Here is a 22,840-nt window from a genome sequence, read left to right as displayed (position 1 = left end):
CTCTGCCAATTCCTAGCTTTGTTACACTGGACAAGTTTCTTAACCTCTTTGTGACTCAGTTTTCTCATATTTGATGAGGATAAGACTGACCTACCCCACAGCGCTGCTTTAAGGATTAAACAAGTTAATTTACCCAAAACACTTGGAAAGGGAAGAAATTGGGATGTCTGAACAGAAGACTGACATGCTCTCACAGAGATAAATAAGCCATGGTCCCTGTCCTCATGAACTCTGCATTCTTGCGGGAAAGACACTGTAGCATAGAGATGCTGAGATTAAGAGAAATACAGAACAGTCCAAAAACGCCAAGGAGAAACATGTATTCTAGCTGTGGAATGAAATCTAATCTCCAGGAGGCAGGCCTGGGATAAACAATGAATTGTAAAAATGCTACTTACTTAAAAAAATCAATAGAGTAATTTTAGAGCAATTTTAGGTTTATAGAAAAACTGAATGGAAAGTGTGGAGAATTCCTATACATATCTTTCACTCCCACCCTCAAACCCAGTTTTCCCTATTATTAGTATCTTGCATCAACTTACTCCACTGGTTACAACTGATGAGTCAATGTTGATACACTATTATTAACTAAATTCCATAGTTTACATTAGGATTCACTCTTGGTCTTATAAAGTCTGCCAGTTTTGACAATGTGTAATGATGTGTCTCCATCATTACAGTAACACATGGAGTAGTTTCACCGCCTGAAAATCTCCCATGTTCCGACCTATTCTTGCCTCCTTCCCTCCCTGTAATCCCTGGCAACCAGTGGTTCCTTTACTATTTCCACAGTTTTGCCTTTTCCAGAATGTGATAGAATTGGAATCATGTAGCATGTACATTGTCAGATTGGCTTCTTTTACTTAACAGTATCTACTTACCTTTTAAAAAACTTGTCTGAATGCAAAATACATTCCGAAGAAAAAGAACAAAACAGTAAGAAGTTGAGAGTGTCTTTCAACACTATTCAGGGCTCTGAGTGACCAACAGGCATAACAAATGTCCTTGACAAGCACCTGTTTCAGTTCAGTCGCTCAGTCGTGTCCGACTCTTTGCGACCCCATGAATCGCAGCACACCAGGCCTCCCTGTCCATCACCAACTCCCAGAGTTTTCTCAAACTCATGTCCATCGAGTTGGAGATGCCATCCAGCCATCTCATCCTCTGTCGTCCCCTTCTACTCCTGCCCCCAATCCCTCCCAGCATCAGGGTCTTTTTCCAATGAGTCAACTCTTCGCATCAGGTGGCCAAAATATTGGATTTTCAGCTTCATCATCAGTCCTTCCAATGAACACCCAGGACTGACCTCCTTTAGGATGGACTGGTTGGATCTCCTTGCAGTCCAAGGGACTCTCAAGAGTCTTCTCCAACACCACAGTTCAAAAGCATCAATTTTTCGACGCTCAGCTTTCTTTACAGTCCAACTCTCACATCCATACATGACCACTGGAAAAACCATAGCCTTGACTAGACGGACCTTTGCTTAATAAATATTTATTGAACAAATATGAATTAATCTTCAGTGCTATGACTACAACATTAGCACACGGTTAGTAGATATTTGTTGAGCTGAACTGTAGTCCTAAACCTTGATTTTAACTTAGGAGATTTCCAATTCTCCTTGGCTATTTACTTAACAGGAACAGATAGTTCTCATGGTTTGAGCTCTTTATATGTTCCAGGAACTATGCTAAGCATTTTACAAATATTATTTCAAATCAGCATTACTAATAATCCTTTCAGCTAGGTGTTACAATATCTGCATTATAGATGAAGAAACAAGTTCAGAGATGTTAAGAAACTTGCCCAAGGTCACACAGTGAGGTAGAGTGAAACTTTCATTCACTCTGAGATGGGAACATTACCTCCAGGTTCTTGAGGCATTGTGGGTGAGCCCACCAGCAGTTTCTGGAACTGACAAGTGAGTGGTCTGGTCCTCAAAACCTTCCCTGATGTCCTCAGATAGATATCCTGTATGATTACAGTCAGGCCAGTCTGCTTGGTGCTCCTAAAATGCCCTACTTTCCCCATGAAGGAATTCCTCAAAGTCTATGTGGGTTTTGTTGTTGTTGCTTTTCTCTACATGGGACAGAGGCTTACCATAATCAGTGTCCCAGCTACTAAAAGTCCTCAGAGATATAAACGACCCCCTAGAGATAAAGTAGACAGTTCTACTGAAATGGTAGGGAAGAAACTCCACCATTCACCATTGTAGAGGTAAAGAAGGTGCTCTGAAGATCATGTGTGGCTCTGTAATTCCTCAAAGATCCTTAGATATTTCTACATTAAAAAAATTTTAATGACCAGTTGTCTAACGCTTCAGACTTCTGGCAGGGAAGATATATTAATCCAACAAGTGAATCTTCTAAACATGTGAATGAGTCTTGCAAATCAGACAGATCCACCTGCTAAATTTGGTGAGCAGATAGAACAAAACCAGAGCAGCAAGTGTGTGTGCTCAGTCATGTCTGACTCTGTGACCCCATAAACTATATCCCACCAGGCTCCTCTGCGCATGGGATTTTTCAGGCAAGAATACTGGAGTGGGTTGTCATTTCCTTCTCCAGGGGATCTTCCTGACCCAGGGATCACACTCAAGTCTCCTGTGTCTCCTGCATTGCAGGAGGATTCTTTACTGCTGAGCCACTGGGGAAGCCCACCCAGAGCAGCATCATGAAGATAAATCACTTTACCTGAATGAACACAATTTACCAAAAGTACTGATCCCACAGTTATCTGTTTATTGTCTCCTGGTTTATTTGTACATTTTCTTAGAACTACATATTTTTCTCATCCAACCAAGGGAAAAAAACCCCTCAGTCTCATGACTGTAGTAACTGACATTGCAGAATCAGAGTTTGGTCTGAGACTCTGGATGACTAAACAAAACTTACATAATAATTCTAAGATCATTCTAGATGAGCCACAAATGAATCAACTGAACTATTCTTATGAAGTCTTCTCAATCCTATAGCTTTTCTTACAACATAGTACATCTATCACCTTTTTGCTATTTTGGACAGTAATCTTTTATAACACTTTTACTGAAATATCTTCATCTCAGTAAATTTTCGTTTGGGCGCACTATATGGCATGCATGATTTTATTTCCAGGACGAGGGGTGGAATCTGGGCCCCCTGCAGTGGAAACACAGTCTTAACCACTGGACCACCAGGGAAGTTCTTTCATCTCAGTACATTTTAATTCACTGATTTTAACTTCTCTTCTCCTTGTCAAAATTGGAATGAAAGACCTTTATTGCCTGCAGTGAAATGTCTTTGCTTCTCTATCTCATTTGTCTCATTCACCATATTCTGGCCATTTATTGATAGAAAGAACCCAGGCTTGTAGAATGTCCAGTCAGAAGGAACAGGTTCAGAGGCATTCCTACGGCCCAAGTCAGCCACCTCAAGGGCTGCCACCTCTGCAGGTACAGTCTCAGCAGTAGGAAAATCCCTGCCAGTCTGTGGCCTCCGTCTGTGTGTGTGTGTGTGTGTGCGCGCGCGTGTGTGCACGTGTGTGCAGCCTCATCATCACACAGCTAGATAGTGGCTTTCAGGAGCCCTTGTCTTTAGCCCAGTGAAGGGGTCTGATAGATAACTGTCTTCAATTTTTCCCCTTTTTTCCCTTAATGAGCAGATACCAGAAAAAGCAGTGAGCACTCAGCACAGCCCTAGAACACGGAGATCAATAAATACTTGTTCACTGACTGATTAATGACATTGACCTCCAGTTGTCCACATTCACCCTAACATCAGAGCCCCCAACACACACCCACGAGTCTCTTCTTCTCCCCTCACCCCAGCCCGGCTCAGAAAGGAGCTGTGCTAAACAACCTTGATCATGGCCAATGTGTAGGGGAAGCTAAGGAAATGATGAAAGACTTTGAAAGACAAGGAAGTGCAAAAAGGCAGAAGGTCACAAGGAGCAGGGAAGAGAGAAAGGAGGCTGGGTAGAGAGGCTGGGGGCAGGGCTGGCATCTCCCTCACAGTCGAGGCTGCCCACTTGGGTCTCCGAGACTGCTCTCCTGTCCTACCCTTGGACTCCTGCAGACAATGTTATTTTGTCTTATGTCTTGGTCATATTTAAAGAGATGGATACACAAAGGTGTGTGTATGTACACATACACAGGCTCACACAGGTGCCTCATGGCTATTTAGCTATACATACCAAACTAACATGTGTCCCCACACTGCACTCTGCTGAATGGAGTCACAAATCCAGTGCCCTCAGGGAGCTGGCACTCTTGGGATGATATACAGACTCAAGGATAGGGACCTGCCTCCGTCCCAGTGGATGCCTATATCAGACTTTTCTGAGAGTTGAAGAATGTTGCAGCCTACGTCCTCACTTCTCCCCTTCTCTCCTCACTTCACATCTCACTCTAACACTTCCTCATGCAGTTGTCATTTCCTGCGTGTCTCCTGTGTCCCAGGCACGCTGCTGTGTGTTGTAGACGGAACCCCACAAACCTGAACCTGGCTCCGAGGAGACACCCTCTCAAGTGTTCAGAGGAGTTCCCACTGATGTAAATTGCAGGCTTCTTGCGAGGACCAAGGGAAATTTTAGTTATGAACACGCTTTGAGTAACTGGATTATCCAAGCTGATATTACTGCCGTATGCAGAGTTCATGAGTGTCCTTGCAGCCGAGAGGAAGCAGAAGGTAACAGTACTCAGCACCATCACAGACCACACGAAGGTTGTGAGGTCTGAGTAGCAATCAAGTTTCGAGTAGGTGAGAAACCCTGAGCAGAGTCCCATGGTGAATGCTCTTTTTGTTGTTGTTGCTTTCTTTCTTTCTTTTTTTTTTTTTTTCCTTTTCTTTTGTAATATACAAAGGAAACCAAATGCAAGTTGTTACTTATTCTATAGGGGCCCAGAGTCCCCTGCTCATCAGGAAATGGAAAGTGTCGGTTGCCCTAACAACAGAATCCAGGTTGAAAGAGACCTGTGGGGGGTGGGGGCGGCGGGGGGGGGGGGGGAGCGGCTAAGGAGCGGGGATGGTTGTTTACCAGCTTGTTCTGGGGAAGTAGGTGGAACCCTCACCCACAACACTAACCAGAGGAAACTGTTCCCCAGGTCATTATGCGCTTCCTGCCAGAGCACCTGATGTTTCAGTTCACGATTGAGGTGTGCCTTCACCTCAAAATCTTTCCATAGATGGAGATGGGAGGGTTTGTGAATGACCAACCAACGGCCTCCCAGCTCAGACTTGAGCTCTTTCTTTCGTGCTGACTGGGGAAGGCTGGAGGTAGAAGGAGCACCAGGCTTTTGGATTCCTGGCCCTGCCTTGGAAAGCTGGGTTGAGGAGAAGAGTGTAAAACCCACTGGCTAGGTGGGTTACTTAACTGCCTCCCATTCATTTTAATTTTCCCCCTTTCCTTCCCAGTTCCCAGGTTTCCTTATCTCTTTTCCTGTTCAGCCAGCCAGAACTCAAAATGTTTCTTATTTTATTTTGCAAAGAAGTTTTGTTTTCTTTGTTTCATGTTTTGCTCTCTAAACCAGATTCTGAGACCTAACTTTGCAAAATTGAGTGACTCAGCAAGTGTTTTGCTAGCAACAATAAAATTCTTCTCCAGAAGGAATTCTGCCTCCAGTTTTAATATAAAATCCATCCCCCCCCCCCATGGTTACTGTATTGATTCTTCACTCTACACTTCCCTACCTCCCCCATTCCTCAAGGTAACCTAAAATGAATGAGAGGGCCAACCTATTCTGCCATCTCTACAGACTCTGCCCTAAGGATCATGTATGGCTTTGAAATTCACTGAAGATCTTTATACATCTGTACATTTAGAAATTTAAAATGACAAATCTTCAATGCTTCAAACATCTGGCAGGGAAGATATAGTCATCCAAGTCCCCAGAGCATTGCTCCCATCACAGGTCATTTTTTTTTTTTAACAAACTGAAACCAATCATGCCAACCCTTCTCCCCTCCGATCTCCCTCCTCTGTCTTTCAGTTAGCTTGTTTATGAAGTCTTCCACAATCACTGCCTTCACGCCAACATCACAGCAGTACATGTTTATTATGTACATCTGCCGAACACTGGGCAGGGTTTGTAACCAAACTGCAAAAAGCAATCTATGATAGAAATTGTCTGTCACCAACCTAACACTCTTCCTACAGCTTGCCCCTTCTACTCTGCTAAAAAACCTCCATGTGTTCAGCTATCAGAAGTCTTCTGAATTTGGGGAGAGACGATGTCTTACTCCGACCATAAGGACTGAATTGCAATTTTCCTAGACCACACGTAGCAATCTATTCTCCTAAGTTTGGCTACTTGACCCAATGAGATATTAGGGGAAGTTTGCTGGATGGGGGTTCCAAGAAAGTTTTTGCTTTCGTGGGTTAAAAGGGACAAATTCAACTGCCAGAGCCCCTTTTGCCATTGCTTCTTTCCTGAAATATCAACATCATGCCTGGAAGTACAGCAGCTATCTTGAGACCATGAGACACAAGAAAAAGGACAAAGATACAGTCTGTTAAGTATGGTTTAAGGGAAAGACAGCAAAAGGCTGGGATACTAATGGTAACCTTGAGTAGCTGAACGTCCTTGGTCTAACCAGTTATGTGAAACAAATAAGCCTCTATTTGTTTATGTGCTTAGGTTTCCTGTCATATATATCTTACTGACGTATAGTTCTTGCTCTCCAGAAGAAGTTGATGGCTCAGTGTATATTATACACCTTGACATCAATCTTGATTCCAAACTCAGTGCATGAAAAAAATGCCGTCTGTGATGGACATGGGTTTGGGTGGACTCTGGGAGTTGGTGATGGACAGGGAGGCCTGGCGTGCTGTGGTTCATGGGGTCGCAAAAAGTCGGACACGACTGAGCGACTGAACTGAACTGGTTGCCCCTGCTGCTGTTAACCTGGTTTAAGCCTCCATTCTCTCTCACTCAGAATAATGTAGTATTCCCTTGACAGACCACCTGCATCTACCCTTTTGCCTCTAGTCTATTATCAACACAGCAACCAAAATGATCCCATACATGTAAGTTAGATGGTATCACTCCTCTCATCAAAACTATCCAATGGTGTCCATGTTACTCAGTGTAGAAGTCAATGTCCTTAGAATGACTTACAGGGCACCTGTCTGATTTCACTCCTGGTTTTAGACAGTTTCTGTTACGTCACCTTCAAGTTTACTTTTTCTTTTAATTTTACTTTAATTTGAAACATAATTGATTTACAAATTTGTGTCAATCTCTGCTGTACCATAAAGTGTCAAGTTTACTTTATTCTTTAGGATCTAGTCTACTTTTATGCCCACCCAGTAAATTCCTCATTTTGAATATTATATTTTTCAGCTCTTGAGGTTCCAATTTTTTATGGTTTCTATTTCTCTCATCATTATTTCAACCAGTATAAAAACACAATGTGAAAGATATGAGTTTCAGTTTTTTCTGGGGACTTACTGAGGACTATAACCATAGAGGCCGTCTCTCAGAGAGCTCTGAGGGCCTGCTTGGAAGAAGAACAGGGAGACAGCATACATGTGATTTTGAAGAAGGGGGTCCATTCAATCAAGCCTGCTGTTAGTCACAAGGCAGGAATATCTTAGCCAATGGTTTTAATGCTTTCTAAGCATGGGAAGATGCAATAAATTGGGTTCATAAAATTATCTCCTGAAAATATCTATCTGAAGACCTGTTCTGCCAATTCTCACAGAGCACAAAGTGCCTTATTCCTGATTTCTGCCCTAAACTCCTTTCAGGGCATGCTGAAGGTCAGTGACTTCAGCAGCTAATGACTCAATCGCTGTAAGGCCAGATGATGAGTAGCATGCTTTAGTTGCCAGTTATATTTCTGCTTTAAGTTCCTGTGCATGCTAATTATAGCTGCTTTAAGGACTTTGTGTGTCAATCTCCATTTTCTATGTCTGTATACATGTATCATTCTCATCCTGGTTGTTAGTCGTATTTCCTGTATTTTGGCATATCTAGTAATTTTTTTATTGGATGCTGAACACGGGAACTGTTACATCATTTAATGTGTAGATTTTGTTGGCAGGCAGTCAGTTTACTGGCAGATTGGCTTCAGTGTTTCGAAGCTTGTGTTCAGGCTTTGTTAAAGAATGTCTCCAGCTGTCTTTGGGCCAGCATGTCCTTTATCAAGGATTGAACCTTCTGAGGTCCCAGCTTAATTTACCAACTGCTCAACCAAGACTTTCTCTTCTGGCCAGTCTTACTTAATGTCTCCCAGCCCTGTGCAAGCTCTAGTGGTTGTTTAGTTTTCAGCTCTCTAGTACTGTTTTTTGTTTCTTTTCCCTCTGTGATAAATCATCACCCATTCTTCTGGAGTTTAACCCTTTGTGCGTACAGTTTGCGTTCAGTAAGGATCCAGGGGAAACACAGATTTCTGAAGCTCTTTTTCCATATGGCTCCCTTGTCTCTGGGGCTCTGTTGCACAATTTCCGTATCTCCCAGCCTCTTTCAGCTCCAATCTTTGCCCTCTCAGCTCAGGGAGATCATGATTCTCTTAATAGGTTACCCTTCCTTGTGCTGCAGTCAGGAAATGGTCCCAAGGCGGAAATCCAGGGGAGCAGCTGGGCTCACCTCACTTGTTTGCCTTCTCTCTGATTTCATAGTCCTGCACTGCATGCCGCCTACTGTTTGCCTGCATTTAAATATGTGAAATAATGGTTTCACGTTTTGATCTAGTTCTCTAGTTTATGGCGTGAGGGTTACTCAGTCGTAACTGAAAGTGGTCGTAAGCCCTTTTTAAATGTACAGTGCATTTCAGCCTCTGTACTAGTTACCAGGATGTGGAGCTGAGTGTAAATACACTGGCACGTGATAGAGGAACTGAAACTCAGAGCGAGGAGATAATTTGCCTAAGATAAAGCTGTTGCTGGTAACAAAAGGCGTGTCCAGGTGGTTTTCATTCCCAGTCTGTTCTTTATGTTCAGCCATATCATTTTATTCCCCCCAACTTAGTGCCTCTGAGCACTTTCCCCTACTTGTTCCCTGTCTTCTAATGCTTGGAATACTGACTCTCCTTCAGCCAGCTCCCTTCCAACGCTTCCCCAACCCTGCTTTCAGACTATCTGGGAAAGGTCTTTCAGGTCCACATGTAACAGACCATTTATTTATTTATTTTGGTTTGAAACATAAGAAATCTGTTCTCCAAAAAGTTCTGGAGGCGAGAAGTCCAAAATCAAGATATTGGCTGGGCCACGCTTCCTCGAGATCCCCTAAGGAAGGACCCTTGCTTGTCTCTTCTGGCTCTGGCAGCCCCAGGTCATCCCTAACTTGGGGCGTGTGACTTTAATCTCTGCTTCTGTCTTCATATGGTCATCTTCCCCCTGTGTCTGTGTCTGAGTCATAACAGACCATTGAGAAGCACTGAGACTCACTCCATCAGCAGCCCGTGGGATGAGCTTTGCGGTTCTCCCCACTTGGACATCTGCTTCAGGTCTGTCCCAGAGGCCTTTCATGGCAACATGCAACAGAATGAGCCCGGGTCTAGGAAACTATACTGTGGACAGTAACACGTTAGCAAATGGCATTCATCAAAAAATAAGTAGAGCAATAAATACCTGCCTCTGTGTGTCAGGCCTGGAGGGGCTGAGAGTCACAAATAAAAGGCCTCTTTTCTCCAGGAGTACAAGTTTGAGGGACTTCTGTTTGGAAGCACATTTTGCTGCTGGTGTTTCAGGGCCTGCTTCAGGTGTAGATGTCTCCCTTTGCCAAGGTCATGCCCTTACCAGGGTAGCCATATTTGGGAACTAATTTGGGCGGGAGAAGAAAGGCCCAGGCATTTTAGTCTGAAGGAGGACAACTCAGCTGGACACCACTTGCTCTAGAGCTCCTGGCCAGGTTGGCCAAAGCTTTGTCCGGGCTGCATGATGAGGCAGCTTCTCCCTCTGCCCCGTCCTGCCCCCCTCCCTTCCTTTCACAGGTGATGACTCCCGATAAATGACTTGTGCTCTGATTCCACCCCTGTTACTGGAGAACCTAACCTGTGACATAGGGAACCACAGCTGGACTTGGGCAGCTACGTGGAGGCCAGGTTCCCTGCAGCCAGGGTCTCAAGGTCAGGCAGTGGGTGATGACCTCACAGGAAGGTCACCCTACTACAGGTTCTGTCTCCTCACAGCTCTCTACCTGCCTTCTTCATCGATGTGACAGAAAATAGAAATAAACATTCAGAAGGTGTTGGAAAATAACATATTTATTGAGTGTACATTCTCATCCAGGTACTATACTAAATGCTTCACGTGTATGATCAAATTTAATCCATCAGACAATCCCACAGGGGAGGTCATCTTATTATCCCTATTGTATAAAGAACTTTGGTCTTCTCTGACCTGCATCTGCAAGAGTTGGAGCAGGTCCATGGGCAATGATGTGTGCTTATCTCAGGCCCCTCCAGGAATCTGACCCCAACTTCTATGGCATGAACCCCTCACAATAGCTTGCTTTTCATCTCTGGCTGGCTCATCATCTTCTTTTCCTCCTTCCTCCCTCAACTTTCAATTCTGCAGACCTAGCAACCCCTGCACGGGGCCCACTAACAAATCAGAGGCGCTTTCAGTGCTCAACCCCCACCCTCAAAAATAGGAAGGCAAGACACACTCAGCCCACATCCTGTATTTGAGCCAAGTTCCCACCAGTGGTTCAACCTAGGCAAGCCTTTATGCAACATCTTTCAGCTTCCCACCAGCTTAGCAACCACCAACTTGGGGTCTCAAGAGTTCACTTGCTCATTCATCTGTTTAACAACGATGCACTACTGATAATGGGCGTACTGTGGACAGCAGCCAACTGGAAGAACACAGATGAATGGCTTATTCATTTATTCTTACCCCTGTTTATTTAATAAAGACTTCACTGAGATCTTATTCTGTTTGAAGCAAAGCCTTGAAGTTATGGAGGAGGAGGGAGAGCAAGAAACGGTATTTTAAGTTGAAGTATATTTGATTTGCCATGTTGTGTTAATTTCTGCTGGCCAGCAAAGTGATTCAGTTATACATATGTATGCATGAGCATGTGTGTCTACTCAGTCATGTCTGACTCTCTGCGACCCCATGGACTATAGTTGCCAGGATCCTCTGTCCATGAAATTCTCCAGGCAAGAATACTGGAGCGGGTTGCCATTTTCTGCTCTAGGGGATATTCCTGTCCCAGGGATCAAACCCACGTCTCTTGCGTCTTCTGCATTGGCAGGTGGATTCTTTACCATGAAACCAGCAGGGAAGCCCCTATACATATGTATATATTTTTTTAATATTCTTTTTTTTTAAAGATTTATTTATTTATTTTTGGCTGTAGTGGGTCTTTTTTTGCTGCTTGCAGGCTTTCTCTAGTTGCAGCGAGCAGGATCTACTGTTTTGTTGTGGAACACAGGCTCTAGGTGACCAGGCTTCAGTGGTTGAAGTATGAGGGCTCAGTAGTTGCAGCCCCTGGACTCTAGAGCACTGACTCTAAGCATGGGCTTAGCTGCTCCTCAGTATGTGAGATCTTCCTGCACCAGGGATCAAACCTGTTCCCCTGGCTTTGCAAGGTGGATTCTTAACCACCGGACCACCAGGGAAGTCCTTATATTCTTTTCCATTATGATTTATCACAGGATATTGAATATAATTCCCTGTGCTACACAGTAGGACCTTGTTTTACACACACACACATACACACACACACACACACACACACACACACACACATCCATTCTATATATAGTAGTTTGCATTTGCTAACCCCAACCTCCCACACCATCCCTCCCCCTTCCCCCTTGGCAACCACAGACCTGTTCTCTATGTCTGAGAGTCTGTTTCTGTAAGAAACAGTCTTGACCTCACACTCCACTTAGTGGAAAGGAGAAAGGCTGTTGTTGTTATCGTTTAGTCACTAAGTCATGTCTGACTCTTGCTGACCCCATGGACTATAGCCCACCACATTCTCTGTCCATGGGATTTTCCAGGCAAGAATTCTGGAGTGGGTTGCCAGTTCCTTCTCCAGGGAGAAGGGCTAGAGTCCATTATGAAACTACTTTACCATAGTCCTGTCTCATACACAAAGTCCAGAAGACATTTTTAGTTCAGGTTTAACAGCAAAAGGAGTTCTCAGACAGATGGGTACTTCTTTTGAGGGGTATGGGTCTTTCTGTTTAGGTCCTCTGGGTGTGTCACAGGCCAGTTCCTCTCACCAGGGAGGAAATACCTCTTTCTGAACCTGCTCTTGCTCCTCCCCGTCATGGGCATTTGGCCTCATTTAGCCTCCCTGCTCTGTAGTAGGGCCTCTCTCAGAACACATCCCATGTGTCCCCAGGCTGACATGTGCTGAAAGAGCCTGTGTCTTCCTCTGCCTTGAGACACATTAACAAAAGCCCCCTTCTGTTGCACCAAGCCTAGGCCTGAATCGGGTCCCAGATAGCAAAGTGGGAAGGTGCCAAGCCTCAGGAATGTGTGCAAGTTTGGGCAAAGAAGAAAAACCCACTTGCCATGTTTAAAACAGAACATTTCTTCATCCTTTTTCCCTCTGACTTTCCCTGGTGTTCTACCTCTGTTTCTCCATCCCGCCCCCCTCTGTTTTTTCGGTTTGTACCAATTTCCACAGTGAGTGGTGTCATAGACTCACTCTTATCTCCCTATTCCCTTCCCTATTAATCCTCCCAACTTTTCAGACATTCTTTATCCCAGGAAGAAACTGAGGGCTTGGGGGAGACAGTGCCATCTCAGGACACAAGCCCAGGAGTTGAGCCTCCCACCAACTACCAGCAGAGGGCGCTACTCCCCCGGACCTCCTGCTGCCGGGGCACACTCCCAGTCCAGGCTGGGGATGGCTCAGCGCAGAGCGGGGGCCTGGACCCAGAATTCTACCCGAACCAGTGCCAGTGCCTCACTTTCCTCACTGACTCATAAAAAGTCATCCTTCATGTGTATTTCCTCTTCTGGCAGAACGGGGCTCTGAATTTCCTCCTCAAGCAAATACCTAAGAACTGATTCTTTGTATTTCTGACCAAACCTTGACTTAGTAAATATAGTTTTTTTTTCCCCACCTTTAGGAATTTAGGTCTTTCCTGGGGCTTGAAACAGAGCTGAATTTTGCCTTCCTCAGTTCAGTTCAGTCGCTCAGTCGTGTCTGACTCTCTGTGACCCCATGGACTGCAGCAGGCCAGGCTTCCCTGTCCATCACCAACTCCTGGAGCTTACTCAAACTCATGTCCGTCGAGTTGGTGATGCCATCCAACCATCTCATCCCCTGTCTTCCCCTTCTCCTCCCGCCTTCAATCTTTCCCAGCATCAGGGTCTTTTCCAAAGGGTCAGTTCTTTGCATCAGGTGGCCGAAGTATTGGAGTTTCAGCCAAAGTATTGGAGTTTAGTTTTGCCCTCCTAGGTCCCTGTAAATCAAGGTGACCCAGAGTTGGCGTTGAAATCTGGCCGTATAACCAAAATGGGCATCCTCACGCTTCCCCTCCCCCGCCCCATCTGGTGATTCTCGGTTCCTATGATGCTCGTGAAAGCTCTCTTGTTTCCACCTGAGACTTGCCTGAGGTCTGGCTGCAGTGCATGTTTCTGACTCTTCTGCACCCTAGCAAAGCCCACGCCCTCTCTCTCTCCACCTATCTGAAGGTTTGCTTTCTGCAGGAAACCAGCCCTATTCCTCTCAGGGCACTGCAGCCATTCTCCGGTTAGTTTTCAACTTGCACTACTGTGCTGCACACATTTTATTCTCTCTTCCTTCATCCTGCATCTGACAGAGCCCTCACCTATGTCCTCTTTCTTGGGTTAAGTGCATAAGATATAAATGAAGATTAACAGATCAGATTTCAAAACAAATTTTTAACTGCACAAAGAAGATATAAACAAAATACAGAGTAAACAAAATGATAAAAATTGAAATAAATATGAGAAAGAAAAGGCTAATATATGTAATATAGAGAAAACTCCTAAAAAGCAATACCAAAAAAAAAAAAAGGGACAGTCCAGTAGAATGGTCAGGCAATAGTACTGGCCAATAAGTAAATAAAATAGTTGCCCAATATTTAATTTTAATATAAATTAAAATAAGGCATCACTGTTTAATTAAAAAGATATAAAAGACTGATAATAACTATTATTTGTTAGAAAGGGGTGATGGGCACATTGTACATATTGTTAGAGGGAAAATAATCTGAGTAGCATTTTGAAGAGTAATACAGAAGTAGCAAATGCATGTTTTCTTGGTACAAACTCATCTCATTGAAGTATTTACTGTAATTGTGAAATTTAGGAACTAAAATATCCATCAGTGGGAAATTGTAGCTGTTGAAAAAGGCATATAAATTGATATATCTTGATTGATGCTTGTGAGGATACTTTATCATAAATGGTTGAGTACAAGTGTGTGTATTTGGAGAGAGAGAGACAAGGAGAGAGAAAGAGGAGAGTTAGGTATGATATGTATTAAACAGTCACAGTAGTTTCTTTAGAGGATATGAGCTACTTTTATTTTCTGCTTGGTATACTTACTTACATATTGAATACTTGCATATACTTCAGGGTTTTGTTGCAGTGTACATTTGCTACAATTACCTCTTTTTTCCCCCCAAATTTTCAGTTCTGAGTGAAAAGAACAATTTGTTTACGCATTTGTCTCCACCACTAAGAACATAAGTTGTTGGAAAGCTGGAACCATATCATATTAATATTTATAAATTAATGTTTAATAAATTAAACATTCTGTTAATCTATTTTGAATTGGTTTTCTTTTACACAATTCAAAAGTTGCTGTTCTGTTTAGCATTCCTCCCTTACCTACAGAGTATAATTTCTTTTTTTTTTTCCCATTTATTTTTATTAGTTGGAGGCTAATTACTTTATAATATTGTAGTGGGTTTTGTCATACATTGACATGAATCAGCCATGGAGTTACATGTATTCCCCATCCCAATCCCCCCTCCCACCTCCCTCTCCACCCGATCCCTCTGGGTCTTCCCAGTGCACCAGGCCCGAGCACTTGTCCCATGCATCCAACCTGGGCTGGTGATCTGTTTCACCCTAGAAAATATACATGTTTTGATGCTGTTCTTTTGAAACATCCCACCCTCGCCTTCTCCCACAGAGTCCAAAAGTCTGTTCTGTACATCCGTGTCTCTTTTTCTGTTTTGCATATAGGGTTATCATTACCATCTTTCTAAATTCCATATATATGCATTAGTATACGGTATTGGTCTTTATCTTTCTGGCTTACTTCACTCTGTATAATGGGCTCCAGTTTCATCCATCTCATTAGAACTGAGTATAATTTCTAAGACCACCAGTGAATGCCTGAAACAGTATATAGCACTAAACCCTATATATACCATGTTTTGTTTTGTTTTATTCTATTCAGACATACCTATTGTAAAGTTTAGTTTATAAGTTATAGTTTATAAGGCACAGTAGGATAGTATCCTAATCGCCTGTGTCTCTATTCTTTCACTCTGGGGCTATTACTAACTAAAACAAGGGTTATGTGAGCACAGTGCTGCAATGCTGGGACAGATGTGATATCCAAGACGTCTGAGTGATGAAACGAGTGCAGTGGATACAGCACAGATACTCTGAATAAACTAATGGTTCACACACCAGGTGTGCTAGAGAGGGATGGCCCAAGGTTTTATCATGCTGCTCAGAACAGCTCTCAATTTTGAACTTATGAGTTGTTCATTTCTGGAATTTTCCATTTAATATTTTCAGATCCTGGTTGACCACAAGTAACTGGAACCGTGGAAAATGAAACCAAGGAAAGCAAAACCATGGAAGAGAAGGGACCACTATACTTCATTTCCTGTAACATTAGTATTAGACGTAGAATTGATTCTTGAATAATGTGGGAGTTAGGGATGGCAGCCCTCTCATAGTCAAAAATCCACATAAAACTTTACAGTTGGCCCATGGTTTCACGTCTGCGAATTCAACCACAGATTGTATAGCACTGTAGTATGTGTTTATTTTTAAAAATCCACATAAAAGGGGATGCATGCAGTTCAAACCTGTGTTGTTCAGGGGTCAACTATATTTATAAATTTGTCTCCATAAGTACAAGTTCCTTGAGGCAGATGACTTGCATCCCTTATAAAGCCTCTAGCAATTCATTGCAAAGTATAGACTTTGCATAAAGTTTGCTGAACTTGTTGGATGCTAAGTAATTGAAAACCTTACTCACTGCTTAGACCTCATTTTTTCCACTCATATTCTTCTTTTCCACAGTATAGCTCTGAGTCTAGAACATACTAATGCCTGTTGTGAGAGCATGAATCTAGTAAGGAATGTCTGTAATATAAGCTTTTTGAACAATGTAACAATGGAGCAGAAGTCCCTCTATTGTGGGACTTCTGTGAATAAAATCCACAATTTGAATCTGGAAGACTTGTTTAAGAAGAAATTCTGCAAGCAACTGCCATGACCTTGATAGAGAAAAGCAAAATATGATTGACTAAGTCTCCTTTTTTAGTCTGTGCTGTGCGCTAAGCTGCTTTAGTCATGTTCGACTCTGTGGGACCCTCTGGACTGTGGCCCACCAGGCTCCTCTGTCTATGGGATTCTCCAGGCAAGAATACTGGAGTGGGCTGCCATGCCCTCCTCCAGGGGATCTTCCCAACCCAGGGATCAAACCCACGTCTCTTACATCTCCTGCATTGGCAGGCGGGTTCTTTATCACTAGTGCCACCTGCGAAGCCCTTTTTCGGTCTTGGGGACAAATTTATTATTTTCCAGAATTAAGATAAAGGGAGAAAAAAAAGATATATCTCTTCTTCTCCCAACACATTAGTAGTAAATCATAGTCGCAGGAAAGAGGAGATAAATCCTGAATTACTTTCTTTAAGATACTGTCTGTGGACCTGGCCATCTAATTGAAACACTGAGATGAACACGAGCCAAGAAATACAAGCCAGTGTAGAATTCACAGATACACTCATGAAATACTAAGGTTAACTTTTCTAGAAAGACAGGAAATATCCTGCCACAGGATGGGAAGACCTCCATTCAAACCAAATAAATTATTAGTCAAATAAATTAGATTAAATGATGAGATCTTGTGTAAATATCAAAAATAACCAAATTGATGTTAAGAGGGTAAGGGTTTAATTTCAGGTTCTGTCTTTAATTAGATGTAGAATCTTGGACCTGTAATTAAACATTTATAGGCCATGATTTTCTCTTCTTCAAAATGAGGAAATTAAAACTCTAAGTTGTTTTCAAAAAAATTTTGTTGTTGTTTTGAATAATCCAGCACACTGTCTTAAAATGTAAGTTTAGGGACGCTGCATGTATACAAACATAGAAATGAAACTATTCTGATTGAAGCTGGAATGGGTGCCTGGACCCATCTGTTCACACAGGCCGTCTTTCAGGGAATCCAAGGAATTCCAGACTCCACGAAGCTCAGTGTCAGAGTTTCTGGACAACATAATCCTTGGAGTCACCTCCATTTCTGACCGACTACAATTCAAGGACCCTAATAAAATTAATTGCTCAAAGTAAAAATTCCGATACTATGTTGGTTGTAGATTTCAGCCTGGGAAACATGGAGGCACCAACATCCAATGATGACATAGTTATTTTTCACACCTTGGTTACCCTGTGACTGAAAACCTTTCATAAGTACTAGAAAATTTTTATAAGATCTTGACAGGAATCGAGTAAAGGGACAAAGTAGGTAGTTAAATAGTTAATCCCGCTAGGAGATTGTAAGTAGAAAAATATAGGAGACCCCTGTAAGTTAATAATTACTCAAGAAAACAAGTTTGCTTAACCACAAAACCAAGCAAGCTTGCTTAGCAATAAAACTATGCAACAGAAGCATAAGACATGACCCCAAACAATAAAACAATAGTGGCATGAGCCTCACATCCTGCCCAGTGAGCTCCATAAGTTAATGATCCCTAGGACATGCTCTCTACACACATTAAAAAACAATAATTTGTGAACCTAACTTGACCATTCAAGAACAAGAAAACTCACCTACATAATCTGGAAAAGGAGATGATGATGAAAGCATGACATCTACTCAAGAAAGGCAAAGAAGTTCTCCTCCCCACTTTTTCTTTGATTATAAAACTGTAGCCCATTAAGTTCTCAGGGCATAGTATCCATTCGTATCCATTTGTAAGCCTAACAAGCATCCTCTTCTACTGTTGTTGTTCAGTTACCCACTCTGGTCCGACTCTTTGGTACCCCAGGGACTGCAGCATGCCAGGCCTCTCTGTCCCTCACCATTTCCCAAAGTTTGCCCAAGTTCATGTTCATTGCCTCGGTGATGCCCTCCAGCCATTCTAATAAATCACTTACCTATCACTTTGGCTCACACTCAATTCTTTCTGCATTAAGACATAAAAGACTATGGTACTGGAGTTCTTTGGAGCCCCCGAAATGACACCAAGACAGTTTCAATCTTATCACCTATTCTAGTTTATTTGAGTAATTATAAACCACTGAAAAGATCCTAGGAGATCTTTTTCTACTGAAACTACTGAAATCTAATTCTGATTTTTATAGTAAGTCCTCTACTTTTCCAAGTTCTAACTAAACAAATGTGATTATCTTAGGATAAATTTAACTTTTAGCTTTTCCCAAGCTACCTAACTCTGACTGTAGCTAGTTTATCACTGGTCCAATGACAACTATTTGGGAACCATTGATCTAGTCTAGTTTCAAAAAAGTACAAAGCTCTATATTTACCCAAAACACAAACACACTGGTTTTCTATATAAATCCTCAGATCTCCATACTGCTTTCTCCTAAACAATAGATGAACAAACAAAAATGCTTTCCAAAGTCTCATTTTAATTTGCAAGGAGAATGAACACTTTTGTATGCATAATGTTAATATTTTACACAATATTAATATTTCTCTGCTATATTTTGTAAAACCCACTGAAGAAACTAGAAGAAAGTTAAGGCTTTCCACACCATTTTCTTGACCCCCTCTTAGTGGACTGAGCTGAGTGATTTTAAAATTGAACCTCTGCTGGTTTCTGGGGCCATGGAGAATCAGAATAGGTAGGAATGAATTCCAGAATTAAAACTGTTGCTTTTGGTGTGCACGTCCCTCCTCTACAACATGGCCTGATGAATGTCAGCTTTTTAATATTCTATGATTTGGTATCCACACAAAATGACTCCATTTAATATTTTATTTTATTATCTTGGGGCTATGTTTCATATCTAACTCATTTGGAGGGCTCCTTTAGATATGCACTCATGTAAAGGAAAATGTTCTCGAGAAATGTACATGGCATAATATAATGCTACATATTTTAAAAAGCAGAAATAAAGTGTAATGAGATATGCTACATGTTAAAATGCACAGATTCATCAATGAACAGAATATAGGGGCAAAGAATAAAGAAACTTATCTAGTCAGTTTGCCACCTGAAAGTGGCATTTCAAATCAACGAAGAAAAAAAGAATTTTTAATAAATAATATTGAAGCATGTAGTTAACTTTCTGGGGGAAAAAAGCTGGATCTACATGCATTAAAAAAAATTAACTTCACATAGATCAAAAATGTAAAAAGTAGATCACAGAATGTTAGAAGAAAACATAAGTAACTTTTAAAAATATAATCTTGGGTTTAAAAGGCTTGTTTGCGTAAGCAAGATACCAAAGCCAGAACTCACTTAAAAAAAAAAAAAAAAGATTAGTTTTAATTACATAAAAATAAAAAATACTATGTGAAAAGCACCACAAACAAAAAACTGAGAAAATACGTTTACAACATATTTGACAAAGCTCTAATACACTTCATATATAAGTCAGGGTTAATTTATTCACTGTGTAGAGGGCTTTCAAATAAACAAGTATCCAATAGAAAAGTGGACAAAAAATATGCAGGCAGTGCTCTGATAATGAAATGTAAATGATTGCTAATATAAACAGTAATACTCATTTAAAAGAATGCAAATTAAAACAATGAGGTAATATTGTCAACTATGAAATTGGCAGACATAGCAAGTTGAGAGATATGGAAACTCTTTGGAAGGCAGTTTTACAATAGTTCTCAAAATTTTAAAATTCAAATACCCTTTGACCTGTCAATTCTACTGCTAAGGATTTCTCCTATAGATAGACTCCTGCACGTATAAAGAATAGATATTTTCAAGGATGCTCATTTTAGCTTTAGCTTTATTTTAAATAACAAAAATATCTAGAGATAAGTTAAATGTTTGTCAATAGGCAGTGAGTAAGTATATAAAGGTATAGTCATACAAAGGAATGCAATGAAGTTGATAAAAAAAAAAGACTGAGTTAGACAGGGGCTGATTTGGAAGGGTATCGAAATGTATTGTTATTGTTCACTTGCTCAGTTGTGTCCGACTCTGCGACATGAACTGCAGCACGCCAGGCTTCCCTGTCCATCACCAACTCCGGGAACTTGCTCAAATTCGTGTCCGTCAAGTCAGTGATACCATCCAATCATCTCATTCTCTGTCGTCCCCTTCTCCTCCTGCCTTCAGTGTTTCCCAGCATCAGGATCTTTTCCAATGAGTCAGCTCTTCCCATTAGGTGGCCAAAGTATTGGAGTTTCGGCTTCAGCATCAGTCCTTCCAATGAACATTCAGGGTTGATTTCCTTTAAGATTGACTGGTTTGATCTCCTTGCAGTCCAAGGGACTCTCAAGAGTCTTCTCCAACATCACAGTTCCAAAGCATGAATTTTTCGGCTCTCAACCTTCTTTATGGACAACTCTCACATCCATACATGACTACTGGAAAAACCATAGCTTTGACTGTATGGACTTCTGTCGCAAAGTAATGTCTCTGCTTTTTAATATGCTGCCTAGGTTGGTCATAGCTTTTCTTCCAAGGAGCAAGCATCTTTTAATTTCACGGCTGTAGTCATCATTTTCAGTGATTTTGGAGCCCCAAAATAAAGCCTGTCACTGTTTCCACTGTTTCCCCATCTATTTTCCATGAAGTGATGGGGCCAGATGCCATGATCTTAGTTTTTGGAATGTTGAATTTTAAGCCAACTTTTTCACTCTTCTCTTTTACCTTTATTAAGAGGCTCTTTGGTTCCTCTTCACTTTCTGCCATAAGTGTGGTGTCATCTGCATATCTGAGGCTATTGATATTTCTCCTGGCAATCTTGGTTCCAGCTTGTGCTTCATCCAGCCCTGCATTTCGCATGATATACACTGCATATAAGTTAAATAAGCAGGGTGACAATATATAGTCTTGATGTACTCCTTTCCCAGTTTTGCACTAGCCCACTTTTCCATGTCCAGTTTTAACTATTGCTTCTTGACCTGCATACAGGTTTTTCAGAAGGCATGTAAAGTGGTCTGGTATTCCCATCTCTTTAAGAATTTCCCACAGTTTGTTGCGATCCACACAGTCAAAGGCTTTAGCATAGCCAATGAAACAGAAGTAGATGTTTTTCTGGAACTCTCTAGCTTTTTCTATGACCCAGTGAATGCTGACAGTTTGATCTCTGGTTCCTCTGCCTTTTCAAATCCAGCTCGTATATCCGAAAGTTCATGGTTCACGTATTGTTGAAGCCTTGCTTGGAGGATTTTGAGCATTACCTTGCTAGAATGTGAAATAACTGCAATTGTGTAGTAGTTTGAATATTCTTTGGCATTGGCTTTCTTTGGGATTGGAATGAAAACTGATCTTTTCCAGTCCTGTGGCCACTGCTGAGTTTTCCAAATTTGCTGGCATATTGAGTGCAGCACTTTAACAGCATCATCTTTTAGGATTTGAAATAGCTCAGCTGGAATTCTATCACCTCCACTAGCTTTGTTTGTAGTGATGCTTCCTAAGGTCCACTTGACTTCGGTCTCCAGGATGTCTGACTCTAGGTGAGTGATCACACCATTGTGGTTATAAGGGTCATTAAGACCTTTTTTGTATAGTTCTTCTGTGTATTCTTGCCACCTCTTCTTAATATCTTCTGCTTCTGTTAGGTCTATACCATTTCTGTCCATTTTTGCATGAAATGTTCCCTTGGTATCTTTAATTTTCTTGAAGAGATCTCTAGTCTTTCCCATTCTATTGTTTTCCTCTATTTCTTTGCATTGTTCACTTAGGAAGATAAGAAATTATCTCTCCTTGCTATATCTAAATATACTAAGTGGGAAAAAAAGTAAAGAAAATGAGTATTTTATGCTTCTATTTAGATATAACTCTAGATTTCTTGGCTCAGTGGTTAAAAAAAAGAAAATCTGCCTGCCAATTCAGAAGATGCTAGAGATGTGAGTTCAAGGATCCCTCGGTCAGGAAGATTACCCTGGAGGAATAAATAGCAACCTACTCCAATATTCTTGCCTGGGAAATCCCAGGAACAGAGGAGCCTGCTGAGCTACAGTCTGTGTGGTCTCAAAGAGTCAGACACGACTGAGCACTTATGCACCCACACAGTAGATTTCTTAAGATGTGAACCAGTATGGCTGGTGCATTGAACTAGCAGGACTTACTAGAATCATCAAAGCAACTTTACATTTTTTTCTGTTCCCTTTAAGCTTACTTCTCAGTGGGGATGGTTCTGCCCTCTTCCTGGATTTTTCTCCTGACTTGTAGATAATAAAAGTTCTATAGTCACTAAGTTCCAAACCCAGTTCAGTTTACTAGCCAGTCCCAGATAGTAATGTCACCTAAAAAAAGATGCACAACCTGAGAGCTGTGAGTTAAGTTTTATTTGAGGGAAAATGAGGAGTGCAGCCTGGGAGACAGAAACTCAGATAGCTCTGAGAGACTGCTGCAAAGATGTAGTGGGGGAAGGTCAATATATATGATTCTAGTGAAGGGGGAGTTCAATGCAATCAAGTGCTTAATTTGTAAAAGGTTTTCTGGTAGTCATGAAGAGCTGATATCACCATAAGGAACTTAGTGCTTTTCTAGATATGAGGAGTTGCAAGGAT

Source organism: Dama dama, chromosome 20 (assembly GCF_033118175.1).
Source record: "Dama dama isolate Ldn47 chromosome 20, ASM3311817v1, whole genome shotgun sequence".
NCBI lineage: Eukaryota > Metazoa > Chordata > Mammalia > Artiodactyla > Cervidae > Dama > Dama dama.
The sequence above is the reverse complement of the archived record's forward strand: the minus strand, read 5'-3'. Positions refer to the sequence as shown.